Source organism: Papio anubis, chromosome 5, assembly GCF_008728515.1.
Source record: "Papio anubis isolate 15944 chromosome 5, Panubis1.0, whole genome shotgun sequence".
NCBI classification, from domain to species: domain Eukaryota; kingdom Metazoa; phylum Chordata; class Mammalia; order Primates; family Cercopithecidae; genus Papio; species Papio anubis.
This window is the reverse complement of record NC_044980.1, coordinates 42,301,167-42,319,200: the sequence shown is the minus strand read 5'-3', so window position 1 is coordinate 42,319,200 and position 18,034 is coordinate 42,301,167. Positions and strand designations below refer to the sequence as shown.

At 41.5% G+C, this 18,034-nt stretch overlaps 1 long non-coding RNA gene across 6 annotated transcripts in view; it reads left to right on the top strand.

Annotated features, from left to right (window-relative positions):
- LOC108586276 overlaps positions 1-18,034 on the top strand; it is a 44,125-nt gene that overhangs the window by 14,228 nt on the left and 11,863 nt on the right. Inside the window, exon 3 of one of the 6 annotated variants that reach the window (XR_004183707.1) lies at positions 14,952-16,304. The exons of 3 other annotated variants lie outside the window; for them this stretch is intronic. This is a non-coding gene — a long non-coding RNA (uncharacterized LOC108586276). Of the gene's footprint in view, positions 1-2,841; positions 3,221-4,762; positions 4,812-14,951; positions 16,305-18,034 lie in introns of those variants that run through there. 2 more of the 6 variants (XR_004183705.1, XR_004183708.1) reach the window with 2 other exon arrangements.

The window sequence follows — 18,034 nt, the reverse complement described above, 5'->3', positions numbered from 1 at the left end:
AGCCTTTTGGACCAACGCTGGATTTTCGGACTGTAGAAAAGAGAGGCCATGCAGCTTTTCCCTTGTTAACTGGGCTCCCAGGGAAACTTACCAATAGGCAAGATCAGTGACCAATGTGCATGCACAGAGAGGCGACTGGAGGCTGAGGAGCTTCGTTTGTTCTGCTGCTGTGGCCTGTTCTCCAGGGTGAAGGGGTAGGTCCACAGAGCCTCTCCGGGGTTTTGGCACCAGATGTAAGGTTCTTATATCGGTTTGAACCCCGAGAGCATGCCAACAGACAGCACGAGGTGGTGTGGAGCAACATGCTGTTTTAATGAGCATGTGGGTGCAGGTGGGCTGAGGCCTAAAATGGCATCAGCCCCAAGTGAGGACGGGACAGGGGATTTATAGTCCTCTGTAAACAGGAAGTGTCCCAGTCTAACATGACTATGTAGTACACGACGGCCTCTTTCTCGATCTTCAGGGTTGGGAGGAGTTACTCATCCCTTCAAGCTTTCAGGCCCCAGGGACAATCTTTCGAGTATGAACCTGGCCTTGTGAAAGCAGAGCTCTAATTACACAGTGTATCCTGAATCCATGAATGTTATGGTGCTATTTCGAACCACTAAGAGGCCTTGTGAGAGTCTCTTCTTTACCAGAAAATGTGGGGAACACAGAGAGGGTCTTTCTGGATAGACATACCCAGGGAACTTCTGCTGAGGAAAGTGAAAGCAAAGGTACAACCTCTCCCAGAAAAGGGAGTACATATGTAGATGGCGGTAAGTAATATAGCCTGAAGTATTCACACGGATATAATTAGAGTTAGTGTTATAGTTAAGGAGGAAGGGAAGGGAGACGGAAAGAAAGCAAGTAAGAAAGGAAGCAAGAAAAGATAAAACTGTGTCCTAGTTTCTTACTTGTGTTAAACAAATTATTTTTCTAGATATCATTAACCAAGATAAGGAATCCCTAAAGAGAGGCAGGCTTGATTTAGAGTTGTCTGAGGGCTGCCAAAAGAGCTGTTCAGTGAATAAGAAGAAATCCAACCATGGAGTATCAGAGTCTAAGTTGGATGTATAGGTTTGTGTGTCTTCAGTATTGTCTTGTATTTTAAGACAGAACTAGATGTGCCCATCAGAAACGACTGTATGGCATGAAAAAGTTGCAGATGGTAGGCCACAGTGAACTCCAATTGTTTGGAAGGCTTAACTTGAACCTTCCTAGGCTGGAGAATTTTAAATGACTGAGATGTTTCTAATGTGTCTAGAACTTCTTTTCTAATGAGCCTAGGGAGGACTAGAATCTCTATCAGAGTTAGTCTGAGATGTAAAGGGGATCAGAATGTACCACCCCAATATATGCCACTTTAGCATATTTTATTTTAGCATATTAGATTATTTCGAGCAGTTGAAAAATTAGAAATAGCAGGCATGGTGCAGTGGCTCACACCTGTAATCCTAGCACTTTGGGAGACCGAGACAGGTGGATCACCTGAGGTCAGGAGTTTGAGACCAGCCTGGTCAACATGGCGAAACCCCATTTCTATTAAAAAATATATATATACAAAAATTAGCCAGTCATGGTGGGGCACACCTGTAATCCCAGCTACTCAGGAGGCTGAGGAAGGAGAATCGCTTGAAGTCAGGAGGTAGAGGTTGCAGTGAGCCGAGATCGCACCACTGCACTCCAGCCTGCGCGATGGGAGTGAGATTCCATCTCAAAAAAAAGAAAAAAGAAATTAGAAATAGCAGACATATGAGCTATATGACCTCCCTTTCCTGCCAAAAAGCAGGGCATACGTTTTGCTTTTGTAAAAAAAATTTCCATTTATAAAGGCTTCCACCTCTCCCCTACCTGGAAGAGAAGGAAACTCTTCTACTCTAATACTTGGAGGGGGCCTGCCCTCCACACCTGTGGGTATTTCTCGCAAGGTGGAGATGAGAGACTGAGAAAAGAAATAAGACACAAAGTATAGAGGAGAAAAGTGGACCCAGGGGACCGGCGCTCAGCAAGTGAGGACCTGCACCAGCACTGGTCTCTGTGTTCCCTCAGTATTTATTGGTCACTGTCTCTACCATCTTGGCGAGGGGGATGTGGCAGGACTATAGGGTAATGGTGGGGAGATAGTCAGCAGGAAAACGGGAGCAAAGGACTGTGTGTCATAAATAAGTTTAAGGAAAGGTGCTGTGCCTGGATGTGCACATAGTCCAGATTTATGTTTGACTTTACACAAACATCTTTCTTAGTGCAGTAAAAAGCAGTATTGCTGCCAGCATGTCTCACCTCCAGCCATAAGGCAGTTTTCTCCTATCTCAGTAAATAGAATATATGATCGGGTTTTACACCGAGACATTCCATTCCCAGGGATGAGCAGGAGACAGATGCCTTCCTCTTATCTCAACTTCTTCTTTTACTAATCCCCCTCAGCACAGATCCTTTACGGGTGTTGGGCTGGGGGATGGAGATCTTTCCCTTCCCACGAGGCCATATCTCAGGCTGTCTCAGCTGGGAGGAAACCTTGGACAATACCAAGGCTTTCTTGGGCAGAGGTCCCTGTGGCCTTCCGCAGTGCATTGTGTTCCTGGGTACTCGAGACTGGAGAACAGTGATGACTTTTACCAGGCATACTGCCTGCAAACATTTTTACCAAGGCACATCCTGCACAGCCCTAAATCCATTAAACCTTGAGTCAATACAGCACATGTTTGTGCAAGCACAGGATTGGGGCTAGGGTTACAGAAAACAGCATCTCAAGGCAGAAGAATTTTTCTTAGTACAGATCAAAGTGGAGTTTCTTATGTCTTCCTTTTTCTACACAGACACAGTAACAGTCTGATCTCTCTTTTCTTTCCCCCACAATAGTTGTCTGAGGACATGTATTATCACCAGAGAGAACTTGAGACTGCATAACAAACCTTACTTGCCAGACATTTCCTAATCACCTTCCCACTGTTTACTCCCTCCCCTGATAATCCCAAAGCTCCCTTTTTCTTTGACTATTCTATTCTCTTCACAATTTATCACTCTTTGTTAAATGGTATATAAGCCCCCAGCCCTAAACTCCTACTTGGGTTTTCACTTCTCTTTTGTGAAGCCTCATTATGTATGCAAAATAAAATTTTCCTACTGTTAATCTGTCTTTCAGTTTAAGTGACAGGCTGGGGCTGGGCGTGGTGGCTCAACGCCTGTAATCCCAGCACTTTGGGAGGCTGAGGCGGGCGGATCACAAGGTCAGAAGAGCCAGACCATCCTGGCTAACACGGTGAAATCCCGTCTCTACTAAAAAATACAAAAAATTAGCCGGTCATGGGTGGTGGGTGACTGTAGTCCCAGCTACTCGGGAGGCTGAGGCAGGAGAATGGCGTGAACCCGGGAGGCGGAGCTTGCAGTGAGCCTAGATTATGCCACTGCACTCCAGCCTGGGCGACAGAGCAAGGCTCCATCTCAAAAAAAAAAAAAAAAAAAAGTGACAGAGTCTACACACTGAATTTAAGAAGGTAGAGATCAGGTTTTTTCCATCACCTACAGAGGTATCTGCTTCTAAAATGAGTTAGAACAATGGATTTGACCACAATCAGATGGGCATTAAGGGTAAGAAAGAAAAGTGGCTCAGAGTAGCCTGAGGAATGTAAGGTATGCAAAATTTATCAGGCTCAGAGAGACCTGATCAAGAGCCTTCAGTCCTATCCCTGTCAGCCATACCCAGGAATAATTGTTTCAAGACATTTTGACAGGGGCAGCAACTCAGCTCTTGCCTGTAATGCCAGCTACTCAGGAGCTGAAATGGGAGGATCACATAAGCCCAGGAGTTTGAGGCTGCAACAAGCTATAATCAGGCTACTGCATTTCACCCTGGGCAACAGAGAGAAAACCTATCTCTAAAAAAAGTTAAGATAAGTAAAAAATAAATACGCAAAAAATAGATTTGGGACCGGGTACAGTATCTCACGCCTATAATCCCAGCGCTTTGGGAGGCTGAGAGGGGTGGATCACCTGGGGTCAGGAGTTCGAGACCAGCCTAGCCAACATGTTGAAACCTCGTCTCTACTAAAAATACAAAAAATTAGCCAGGTGTGGTGGTGGGCGCCTGTAATCCTGGCTACTCGGGAGGCAGGAGAATTGCTGGAACCCGGAAGGTAGAGGTTTCAGTGAGCCAAGGTGGCACCATTGCACTCCAGCCTGGGCAACAAGACTGAAATTCCATCTCTAAATAAATAAATAAATACATTTTGGTGGTGTTTTTTTTTTTTCATTCCTGTAGTTTCTAGACTAATACATTACCTAAAATGAGGCCGGGCGCGGTGGCTCAAGCCTGTAATTCCAGCACTTTGGGAGGCCGAGATGGGCGGATCACAAGGTCAGGAGATCGAGACCATCCTGGTTAATACGGTGAAACCCCGTCTCTACTAAAAAAAAGTACAAAAAACTAGCCGGGCGAGGTGGCGGGCGCCTGTAGTCCCAGCTACTTGGGAGGCTGAGGCAGGAGAATGGCGTGAACGCGGGAGGCGGAGCTTGCAGTGAGCTGAGATCTGGCCACTGCACTCCAGCCTGGGCGACAGAGCGAGACTCCGTCTCAAAAAATAAAAAAATAAATAAATAAATAAATAAATTACCTAAAATGCTACCACAAGTTGGACAATGTGAGTCTCGCCCATTACTTTCTTGTTCCTGAAATTAGTGATATAAAGAAAAATGTATAGCCAACAATAGCTTATGTTATTTTAATAAATCAATGTAAAGTTTTGTTTGTTTGTTTTGTTGTTTGTTGTTTTGTTTTTGACAGAGTCTTGCTCTGTCACCCAGACTGAAGTGCATCCAGGCTGAAGTTGGAGGCTATGGTGAGCTGCACCACTGCACCACTATGGGAGGCTGAGGCGAGCAGATTGCCTGAGCTCAGGAGTTCGAGACCAGCCTGGGCAATGCGATGAAACCCCGTCTCTACTAAAAAGCAAAAAATTAGCCAGGATGGCGGCCTGTGCCTATAGTCCCAGCTACTCAGGAGGCTGAGGCAGGAGAATTGCTTGAACCCGGAAGGCGGAGGTTGCAGTGAGTCAAGATTGCACCACTGCACTCCAGCCTGGGTGACAGAGTGAGACTCTGTCTCCAAAAAAAAAACAGAATATAAGGTGAAGAGCCAAGAAGAGTGGCACATACCTGTTGTCCCATCTACTCAAAAGGCTGAGGCCAGAGGAGGATTGCTTGAAGCAAGTTCAACACCAACCTAGAGAATATATTGAGACTCTGTCTCTAAATTTTATATATACATATATATGTATGTATATATGGTGAATTCACCTTTACCATATCTTTTATATACAAGCAATGGGATTGATTAGCAAGTAATGGGACTCTGAAATCAAATGGGTAAATTTGGGTAGATCTTTATAAATATAATAATCTTGAATCCCACAAATCTCTCTAAGCTTCCTTTAAAAAATAGACTTTCTGTCTGAGTAGGTGAGTCCTTTTTTTTGTTTGAAGATACTAGAAAGCTCTTACTTGAGACAGCTCCTAAAAGAATGTCAATTCAACAGAAGTCTCATAGCCAGTATAACTAATTCTAAACCCCTAACTAGAGGCAGATACTAGGATACCCCTAAGGGACAACAATGAAATCTGAATTTGGGTGTCATTGCTTACATATCAAAACAGTTGCAAGAGATAGTTAATTTATATTTGCAGAAACCATATGAATTGTATGAAAAAGATTTTTTAAAGTGCTATATCAAGAAGACTAGAGCATAATGCAGAACAAATAAAATTTACTTATATGGGTGCCAAGAATAGAAATTCTGGGTTCCACATACATCAGCATCTAGAAGAATCTGCAGTAGGTATGGATGGTTGATTGAGGCCTTTATTCAATGGTAGTCTACAAAGAATAAGACTGAGAAGTAAGAACTTTCCTGTTAAAATGGAAACATAGAGTAAACAAGTTTAGGAATATCTCATAATCCACTGATTCCATTCTTAGGTCTATACCCAAAGGAAATTCTTACACGTACACAAGGAAACATGGAAGAGAATGTCCATATACGTACTGTTCACAGTAACAAAAATTTGCTGAGGAGGAAGGAACTAAAAGTCCAACAATAGGGGAGCAGATAGAAAGGAACATGTTATATTCACAGAATGGAATATTTTACAAAAATCAGAATAAACTACAACATTACTCAAAATCATGGCTGCATTATAGCAACATAATATTCAGAGAAAAAGTTTAAAAGACTACATAGAACTGTCAATTGAGGAAAATGACAAGACAAGTCTTAATCATTTTAGGAGGTTTATTTACCAAAGTTAAGGACAGGCCCAAGATACAGGTCTATGCCTTTCTCTGATGATGATTTTGAGGGCTCCAAATCTAAAGGGGAAAGGATGGGATATTGAGAAGCTCATAGTTTTCACATAAACCAAAGGGGCAGAGGAAAAATGTGGGGAATCTGCATTTTACATAAGATGACACAGAAAATGGGGTAGGGGAACAATCAGATATGCATTTGTGTCTTGTGAGCAGGGTGACTGCACATGTAAAGATAAGCTATCAATTTGCATTGCCATGGTGAAGTTTTAACAGCTCACCAGGAATTTCCTGTTGGGCAAAATATGGGAGAGGTATGTAGCTTTTCATCTTGTAGCCATCTTATTTAGGAACCAAAAGCGGGAGGCAGGTTTGTGTGACCCAGTTCCCAGCTTAACTTTTCCCTTTGGCTAAATGAGTTTGGGGTCCCAAAGTTTAATTTCCCTTCACAGAACACAGTTTTATTTTATAAAATTAACAAAAACACAATATGTAGATACATATTGATAAAAATTATGTAAAAAGGTAAACAACAGAATAATCAACTTAGTAATAAAATAACCAACTGTGGATGGTTATCTTGAATTGAAGGGTTGGAAATAAGGGATACAGGAAAATCACACACACAATAAACTAAATTGGAAGATGAGCCTAATGCTAACACCGAAAATGGACCTCTTGACACTGAACGGCAAAATTGCATTTATCCGTCCAGCCTCAGGAACAGTTACACAACAAGTGAGGCTGTGTGTCTACGAAGCGTGGGACATGGAGAAGCAAGCATAGCACAGTTTTCCAGGAGGAGCTGGCTTAACAAAAGAGGGTGGAATGTGAGGGGCCAAACTTTTTACGTGCAGATCCCCCTCAAACTCTACAACCGGATAATTCATTAGTTTAGTGGTGAGAACTAAAAGATGAGACATGAAACTAAAATTATTCAGGTATAATTGTACCTTATAGAAACTGGACAAGGGGGATGCCACTTTTCACACTTATACAATCATTCAGTGTATTGAACTACCCTGTGAAAAGATAAGTACAATTGCATTAATAGATTAAGTAAACTACAGCAAGGTATGGTGTCATACACCTGTAGTCCCAGCTACTCAGAAGGCTGAGACAGGAGATTGCTTGAGCTCAGGCATTTAAGGTTGTAATAAGTTATAATCATGCCACTGCACTCCAGCATGGGTGACAGAGTAATACTTCATCTCTTAAAAGATAAAGAAAGAAATTACAGCTTCAAACTCTATGCTATTTTTAAGACAAAGTAAAATGATAAAAAGGGTTGAAAATAAAAGAGTGGACAAAGATACATCTGAATCTAATCAATTTTTTTAACTTTTATTTTAGGTTCAGGGGTACGTTGGGTACGTTTTAGGTTTAGGTAGGTGGAGAAATATCTTTCAGTTCTATCCTTTGTCCAGTTCCCATGAAGATAAGTTGTTAATTTACATTGTTAGGGTGAAATTCAACAGAACTATTTTAGGGTAAAGATATTAAGGTCCACAAGAAATTTCCTTGTGAGCAAACTGTGAAGATGGTATATAGCCTTTTGTCTTTGTAGCTATCTATTTAGGGGAAAAAGTAGGAGGCCATTTTATGTGACTTGGGTCCCAGCTTGACTTTTCCCTTTGACTTAGAGAATTTGGGGTCTTAGTATTTTATTTTCCCTTCCTAGCTGTTATATGTAAGTTGCTCTGGTGACTTTTCCTGAAGTTTATATTGCTTAACTTCAGTTTGCAGGGCTTGAAGAAAAAGCACAATTGTAATCTTTAGTGAGTCTAACCAAGAAAAATGGCAACATCAGTTTGGAAACTTGTAGAGACAAAACTATTTAGTATTTGGTCTAAATTGTAGCCAAATAACAAAAACTCAAAAACAATTGGCAGGGCTAGAGTCTAATAACAGGTGTACTACAGTGTTTTTTCTGAAATGCAATTTTTCTTTCTTTTTTTTTTATTGAGATGGAGTCTTGCTCTGTCGCCCAGGCTGGAGGGCAGTGGCACTATCTCGGCTCACTGCAAGCTCCGCCTCCCGGGTTCATGCCATTCGCCTGCCTCAGCCTCCCGAGTAGCTGAGACTATAGGCGCCCACCACCTCGCCTGGCTACTTTTTTGCACTTTTAGTAAAGACAGGGTTTCACCATGTTAGCCAGGATGGTCTCGATCTCCTGACCTCGTGATCCGCCCGCCTCGGCCTCCCAAAGTGCTGGGATTACAGGCTTAAGCCACCACACCTAGCCCCCACAATTTTTCTTTCTTTAGTCTCTTATTTATACCAAAGACAAATCATAGTAGCACTAATTTATTTGTAAAATGTTTTAATTTTACTATATTTGGCCTGATTATTTGCATAAAGTATAGCAAGAATAGTATAGAAAGAACTTTTTCTTTTCCTTTTTTTTTTTTTTTTTTGAGATGGAGTCTCTGTTGCCCAGGCTGGAGTGCAATGGCACGATCTCAGCTCACTGCAACCTCTGCCTCCCAGGTTCAAGCGATTCTCCTGCCTTAGCCTCCCAAGTAGTTGGGATTACAGGCATCCACCACCACACCCAGCTAATTTTTATATTTTCAGTAGAGACAGGGTTTTGCCATGTTGGCCAGGCTGGTTTCGAACTCCTGCCCTCAGGTGATCTGCCCACCTCAGCTTCCCAAAGTGCTGGGATTACAGGCGTGAGCCACTGTGCTCAGCCACTAGAACTTTTTCATAAGGAATCTCAGGTTAGACTTTTAAAAGCTTCTTAAAACTGAGAAGCCAAGCCAAAGATTTGCCATCAGACTGTGCTTATAAAACCAGTGTATGAAACTGTATAAAATATGTGTGTATAAAACCAGTGAATTCCTCTCTTTTTGAGGTTCCCAAAATATCTGAAGAGTCCTGGGCCTGTCATAAGGTGATATTATTTACTTACCACAAGGTCAGGAACCTCGTAAGGGAGCCGTGTAGATGAGGCACCAGGCCAGTCTTTCCAAGGAGCTTTTTATGCTCTATGAAGACAACCTAAATTGCTCAAAGCAGTCTGGTCATATCCAAAAATATATCATTCCAGTTAAAGCCGTGGTAAAATAACCAGTATATTTAACTGTGAGCTCTCACAACAGAAAGCAGATTCTTACTGAATGTATGCAAATAACTATATTGCCATAAGAATACTCACAAATAACTTCCAAATTTTGGAGAAATCAGGTAGAGACAGGTGAATGTCTCAGTTTTTTTTGTTTTGTTTTGTTTTGTTTTGAGATGGAGTCTTGCTCTGTTGCCAGGCTGGAGTGTAGTGGCGTGATCTCAGCTCACTCTACCTCCCAGGTTCAAGCGATTCTCCTGCCTTCAGGCACCCTACTGGGACTACAGGCACGTGCCACCACACCTAGCTAATTTTTGTATTTTTAGTAGAGATGGGGTTTCACCATGTTGGCCGGGATGTCTCGATCTCTTGACCTCGTGATCTGCCCGCCTTGGCCTCTCAAAGTGCTAGGATTACAGGAGTGAGCCACCACGCTCAGCAAATGTTTCAATTTTATTCACAAAAGTATACTTTACCCAATTGTTGTAAACTATAAATATTAAGGTTAAAAATAAAAGTTTTTCTTGACTCAAAAACAAAACAAGAATCAGCAATATTTTAAGCAAAATAGTTACAAAAATTATTTTAGTCTTTTATCAGTTTAGTTCCATGTAATTCATTTCCTGTTTTGCTTGAAGTTATCAACTTTCATGAACTATTAACTTTTTTTACTAGACTCTTGAAAAATTTCACCTTGTTCAATGTTATGCTCTCCAAAGTTATCAAAAACCTGTATTCAAGAGTACTTGTCAGGATCCTTATTATGACTTTTTTTGAAGAAGAATCAAATTTAGGACTTAGCTTATTATAAACTGTCTTTCAAGAAGAATAAAAATAAAGCAATAAATGTCTATGGATGGCAAAAGACTTAGAATAGCCGTAATTAAAGACACAATTGATGGTCAGGTGTAGTGGCTCATGCCTGTAATCCCAGCACTTTGAGAGCCTGAAGCGGTCATATCACAAGGTCAGGAGATTGAGACCATCCTGGCTAAGATGGTGAAACCCCATCTCTACTAATAATACCAAAAAAAATTAGGTGGGCATGGTTGCAGGTGCCTGTCATCCCAGCTACTTGGGAGGCTGAGGCAGGAGAAGGGCATGAACCCAGGAGGTGGAGCTTTCAGTGAGCCGAAATCATGCCACTGCACACATAGCGAGACTCCGTCTCAAAAAAAAAAAATAATAAGACCCAATTGACAAGAAAATTTGCTTATTTCTGTGGCATATAACAATTTAACACAATAATCATATGACTCATTACACAGGCCATGATATATCATAATTTTAGGAATCTCATACAATTTTGGAGCACATATTAACAACACATTTCTGCAAATGTAACCCAGAGTTAAATGCCACTATTTGACAGTGTTTTCCATATGATTTTTATATACCAAAATTAAAAGTTTCAGGTAAAAAAAAACCTTAATTTTAGAATATAAAATTTGATTTTGAGAAGTTTGTCAACTATTAAAGGCTTAAAACACTTGATAGGAAAATAAGAAAGGTTTCAAACCCTGAATCAAAATAGGATTACACATAAGTAATCCTTAACTTATACAAATAAGTTACTCATTTAGCCAAAGTGATAATTCAAATATTTCAAAAAGCAAAAACCTTTACTCTTTGATAGAGAGGAGACTCAGTTCTCTAAACAATCAAAAAGACAAAGACAGCATGAGGCAAACTCTCTTTTTTCCTTTTGCAATGTATTTAAAAGGTGAACAAAAAGTCTTGTATTTGTTATCTCTTATATGGAAATTTTGTTAAAAAATTTTATCTCTATATCAGTATATTATTAATGCTAAAGCTAATTTTAGTAAAACCTTACAAAAAGAGCTATCTAATCTCAGTTAGTTTTGACCACAGAAGATAAGATTTGTATCAACCTTTTATAACCTTTTATAATTTTTTAAATTTAGTTTTGTCTATTATTAACTATTAAAAATTTAAAACATTAAAAGAAACATCTAAACTAAGATAGGTGTGGCATCTCACACCTGTTATCCCAGCACTTTGGGAGGCTGAGGCGGGAGGATCCCTTGAGTCCAGGAGTTCACAACCAGCTTGGGTAATAAACTGAGATCCCATCTCTACAAAAAAAATCTTTAAATTAGTCAGTTACGGTTGTGTGCACCTATAGTCCCAGCTACTTGGAAAGCTGAGGCAAGAGGAACCCTTGAGCACAGAAGTTTGAGGTTATAGTGAGCTGATAACACCACTGCAGTCCAGCATGGGAGACAGAGTGAGACCCTGTCTCAAAACAAATAAAACCCTCAAAACTGAACAACATTTTTCTTACCAACAACTATAATTTTATGTCTTTTTAATAACCCCCTTTTATTTTTTTTTTTTAAGAGAGACTAAGTCTTGCTCTGTCACCCAGGCTAGGGTGCAATGGCACGTTCTCGGCCACTGCAATCTCTGCCTCTTGGGATCAAGCGATTCTCCTGCCTCAACCTCCCAAGTAGCTGGGATTACAGAAGTGCGCCACCACACCCAGCTAACTTTTGTATTTTCAGTAGAGACAGGATTTCGTCATGTTGGCAAAGCTGGTCACAAACTCCTGACCTCAGGTGATCCACCCACCTCTTCCTCCCAAAGTGCTGGGATTGCAGGCTTGAGCCACTGCACTCTGCCAACCTTCTTTATTTAAAACATCTTTTTTGTGTATGTTGCATGTAGAAGTGTTTTTGTGTATGTTGTATATATTTTGTATATAGAAGCACTTTTTATATCTAGAAGCCTTTTCTTTTCCTTTTTTTTTTTTTTTTTTTGAAAGAGAGGATCTTACACTCTTACTCTGTTGCCTAGGCTGGAGTGCAGTGGCATGGCATGGTCATAGTTCACTGCAGCCTAGACCTCCTGGGCTCAAGCAATCCTCCACTTCAGCCTCCTGAGTAGCTGGGACTACAGGCATGTGCCACCATGCCTGGCTAATTTTTTTTTTTTTTGTAGAGACAAGGTTTCACCATATTGCCCAGACTCATCTTGAACTCCTGGGCTCAAGCAATCTACCAGCTTTAGCCTCCCACAGTGCTGGGACTATAGGCATGAGCCACCATGCCTGGCCTAACCTAGAAGTTTTAATTATACATAATAATTATAACATTAATGCTTAATAACTCTGATTTTTAGTTAAAAATCAAGGAAATAAGTAATTTTAACTGTTATGTACCAGATGTAGAGACCAAGACAAAGGAAAGGGCTCTCAAGACAATCTCTGTAGGACCTGATTTCTCAGCATGGCCAGGAGGCACAGCTGGACTAGGGAAAATGAGGCACAGGTCATGTCCCCAGTCCTCACAATGGCCACTGGTCTAGGCCACTGGTATGGGCCTCTCATATATATATGGCTTGAATATCAGCTTTTAATTAAGCTGACTTCTGACCATGTAGCTTTTTTTTAATTAAAAAAATCTTTTAAAATTTCCTATCAGATTTTAGCTGAGACAAACAGCTAACATTGCTAGATTTTGAGCTTTTTAACCAAAGGCACCCTACATAACCAAGAATGCATGAGGTGTCTCCAAAGAGGTACAAAGAAGTCCTCACAAGATCCAGAACTAACTTCAGAGATAACTCAAAGAGTAAGAGTTTTGCTAATCACAAACGGGGTATAATTTGTATCTGTCTGATTATATTCTCTCTAGCGTCTCAGCTTCTCAGCTGGCCATCACAAAGGCCCAAAAAGCCCCACGTGCCCTTACAGATGGAAGACGAACAATCAAAAGCTGTCCATGGAAAGGAAAAAGATGAAAAACAAATGGGTACCCCCAAAAGTAAAAAGTCACACAATTATTAAACCAAAAGGGGCTGATTCCCTGCCCGGGAGTCAAAGCCAGGCCACTCTGGTGAAAGCACAGAATTTTATTTAAACTACAAGGTGGAGCATACTACTTAGTGAATCTCAAACAGTATCCAAAGTAAGGAGTTTGAGTTCATAAAGGGTCTTAACTTTGTTTTCAATTAGGGGTTTGCTCTTTAATTTTGTCAAGAGAATTTCTAAGGCTAGCCGTTACACCATTATATGTCTTTCTTTTAATGTAATCTTCCTATAAATACAAATAAGGCAATTGTTGAGAATGAGAGATCTTTAAAAATGTTTTTTGAATTTAAGAGTCTTTCTAACTTAAATGCTCCATTGTCTGGACATTGGAAATTAGAATTTCCACTGGTATACTTAATTCAATGCGACTTAATGCAATAGCCTCTTCATTGGAAAACCCAAGATATAAATTTCTAGGTTTAATGTAAGTTTTTATCATTTAAGAAAAAGATGTTTCTTGAAGAGGCATAGCAGTGGCAATCCCAAAGAGTCTCTCCCTTAAAAATTTACTCCCAGGAATAAGCCGAGACAGAAAGATTCTTGTTGCCACACATGGTTAAAGATGCTGTGTGTGCATACCGTGCCTCTGGTGACTTAGAACTTTGTGGGGATCACCAGTCACAGACTTCTTAATCTGTGACACCAAGTAGGCTCTCTTAGGATAGGACTTTTCCAGCACTAACCAGGCAACCAAGGTTGAGGTGACAAAAGCCCTGTAGAGGTGGGACTTTTAAAGACAAACTACCTCGAGAGCTTGACACATTTGGAACAAAAAGTGTGTTGCTTCAAATCTTATATGACTCTGGTTCCCAGCCATTTTCAGACTGGCCACCAGACATGATCCGAAAATCATGCCACCTAAATGATGGAGACAAAGAGAGAGTGCTCCCACTTGGCCACAGGTCAAGCTCTCAAGGACATAAGACAAGACGGGAACCCCATCCAGTTTTTATTTTGGAGACCCACAGCAAAGTTTATATGCTACTCTTATCACAATTACAAAACTGACTAGTTTTCAGGGTTGGCTTGAAAAACAGGCTTATCGGAGGTTTAGGCCCATGTTCCACCCTATGGTGTCCTTCTTTATCACAGAACAACACAGAAAGACAAAGAAGACTATTTCTGGGAGGAGAAAGACCAAACAATATGAATATTCATACCAAAAAGTACATCAGAGTTGTTAGACCCACTACTAGCCACACAAATATTTTTTTCCTATTAATCAAAATTTTGTAGAGGAAAAAGAGACATACAGTGATTTTTGCCATCCACTTGACTGGATTCCACAGAGAGAGAGACAAAGAGGCTGGTTGGTAAGAAAATCTTACCTTTCTGCCATCTAGTCAGGTCCTAAGTTCCCTTCACTGCAGTTTCCAGAACAGCAAAGAGACTTTGGGATCCTGCTGACAGCACCAAAACTGTAGAAGCTAAGGGAAAATTTCCCTTCATCCTCTGAAGGTTCAATGAAAAATCAACTGACAAAAGGCCGATTACTAGGGGAGATGGCATAGAAATTTACTAGCATGCATTGGGGGAAAGTCACAAGTGATTACCCTAACAATGGGGTATGAATGTTTATATACCAACTTAAGGTTACCAGAAAGAATGGGGGCTGAAGCCTGGCTACATCAATGCAGGTTTTCTCTACAGATGAAGGTCTCCCCCATAAAACACAGTTTTTAGGACTACTTCTGTTTGCAGGCCCTCTGAGCCACTATCATGAAGTATGTCAAAGAAATAGATTTTGGAGTGAAATGTTTTTATTTCCTCAGGAAACCAGCTCTAACAACTCTGAGGCAAGAAGAGGCTTCAGGACTGGATATGGGACTTATGGGACAGAAAGTCTCCTACCTCTTCAAAAGCGCAAACATACTTTATTTCTGTTAAAGAAAAAAACATTACACAGTTGTTAAGATGGTAAAGCAGACTTTATTCAGCATTATTGTCATAGGTATACTTTGCAGTAGAGGATAGAGATTGGGATCAGCTCCTAATACAAGGAAAATAAGGGATTTACAGCCAAGGACTGAGGGGTAGGGATGGAAAGTGGGGAAGGATAGGGGTTAGTAAATGGAAAATTACTAAAAGGATAGGGTAATTTTTTCTAAAGTGACCTCACAGTATTCTTGCTATAGGCAGACCAGGGTGATCAGATATCAACTGGAGAATAAGGAATGTGGTCAGATATTGAGGGTGAATCAGATATTGAAGATAGGGGATTCTGGCTAAAATTGGGCTCTTGAGGCGACGTCCGAGACTGTGTCTAGGGTTTGGTCAAGGAAGGTCTTTGTCAGTCCCTTCTACTTCACTCTGTAAAACCCCCTAGTAATTTTATTGGAACCTTAGGGAAGGGGTTACCCAAACACAATTTAAGCTCAAGGTTGCCAGGAGATTTTGACCCCTTCATCCTAGAAATTCATGTGGTGGCCACTGTGGTGAAGGAAACCCACATATCCTGGAAGACGGGAGGCTTTGCCCATTTCTCCCAAATCTGCTCATCCAGAATTGGCCTCACCAGTTAGGAGACTCAATTCATTTAGACCAATCCTGTCTTTCCACTAGAACTTTCCTGGCTATACTTTAGTCCATTTTCCCCAAACATGCTCTTCCGGAATTGGCCTTGCTAGGTGACTGCTTGGTTCTCTCTGCTTCTTCCTCATGCACCTTCGCAGTTCAGCATAAGCCACCACACTGATCCTAGGTTCACCCTTTCTTCAACACCTGGAACAGCATCCAGGAACCTCGACAAGTCAGTTTGGAGATTTGTTTGGCATCCTGGTCCCCACCTAAAATTGAGGTCCTAGGTCTGCAAATCGCCCCCAGAGTACTCTGGTATCTCCATCATGCACTCCTGCCTTCTCTTCCCATTCCCAGCTTTCCTGTGGTGCAGGAAGGTGCCTCCCCTTTGGCCCCACATCCCCAGTAATGTACTTGAGACAAAGTTGCAATGTAAAAAGCCATGTTTGCTCCTTTCTGTTGCCAGCATAATTTCACAAAGCCCCTGACTCTGTGATGATGTCCTTCTATCTAAGAGAATGCTTTAAAAACAAAATGGGCTGGGCATGGTGGCTCAAGCCTGTAATCCCAGCACTTTGGGAGGTCGAGGCAGGTGGATCACCTGAGGTCAGGAATTTGAGACTAGCCTGGCCAACATGGTGAAACCCCGTCTCTACTAAAATACAAAAATTAGCCAGGCATGGTGGCAGGTGCCTGTAATCCTAGCTACTTGTGAGGCTGAGGCACAAAAATCGTTTGAACTCGGGAGGTGGAGGTTGCAGTGAGCCGAGATTGCACCACTGCACTCCAGCCTGGGTGACAGAGCGAGAGTTTCTCTTAAAAAAAAACAAAAACAACAACAACAAAAACAGATACAGCACATTGCCCCCCACATCTCCTGTCTGAGTCACCATATTCCTTAAAAGATAAGTGGGCCGGGCACAGTGGCTCATGCCTGTAATCCCAGCACTTTGAGAAGTCAAGGCAGGCAGATCACCTGAGGTCAGGAGTTCAAGACCAGCCTGGCCAAAATGGTGAAACCCTGTCTCTAACAAAAATACAAAATTTAGCTGGGTGTGGTGGTGGGCGCCTGTAATCCCAGCTACTCGGAAGACTGAGGCAGGAGAAACGCTTGAACCCAGGAGGCAGAGGTTGCAGTGAGCCAAGATCACGCAACTGCACTCCAGCCTGGGCGACAAGAGCAAAACTCCATCTTAAACAAACAAACAAACAAAAAACATAAATGAACTCAGTCCTTGCACATAATATGTGACACATATTTTCCTGCACATAATATGTGACAGGGTTAGTGATTATGCTCTATAATCTATAACCAGATGTACTCTTGCACCCAAGCATTGATGTGATTCTGCTTTAATGTGACATCTGAGCAAGTTTGATGTAAATTCTGAAGACATACTGAAACTTCTGTGACCTGTATATAAGTTATGAGCAGAAACGCTGTTTCTGAGCAGTCTGCAAAATCTCTCTAAAAGACTCCTCCAGGGCTATAAGTCCTCAATCTGTAGTCCTCAGAAATACTTCTAAATAAAACTAAATTTAAATATTTAAAAGCTTGTTTTTTTGTTTTTTTCTTTAGTTGACATTGACAAAGATTATCCCCTTGACCAATCTCTAGATAGGTTCCTGGGAATACTCTTTACTAAGCTTCAACCTTGGTCTATAAAGACTTGAAAAACACTAACGCATTGTCTAACAGCTCAAGGCTACAACTCGGATGACCCTAGCCCTCCTTTAGATGCCTGACTGAGAAAGGTCAAGGCTGCAGAAAGAATATACTGTGTGTTCCAGGCAAGACCTGAAAATAGAGCTGCTATCTCCCAGCCTCTGTGGGAGGGCAGGAGCCTAGCTTTGTTTAGCCCCAGTTAGGAGACTCAGTTCATATGGACCAATCCTCCCTTTCTACTTCCTATAATTTTTCACTTTCCTGTTTCTACTCAGGTCTTCCTCACTCACATCCCTCCCTATTCCCTCTGTCTCCCTTTAAAACACCCAGTCACCTCTATACAAATCAAAGTTGTGTTTATGCTGGACTCTTCCCTATTACACCAAGGGCCATGCACCTGTCCCGGCCAAGCTCCCGGCCACCAGCTCCTCTGCTCCCTGTCCTTCCTCAACAGCCAAACCAGAAACATGCATGGATAAGAATTTTGCATTTTTGCACAGTTTTATCTCATGGGCAAAAACACATGTACAAAGTTCTCTGCTGGCACAATCTCTACCATTGTGTTTGAGCAAACCTAGGGGTGTCATGGTAACAATATCTTTTGGCACAGGATCACCCATTGAAGAGTCTCAGTGAAAGAAAAAGGAGGCCAAAGGCAGGTGGCAGAGGCAG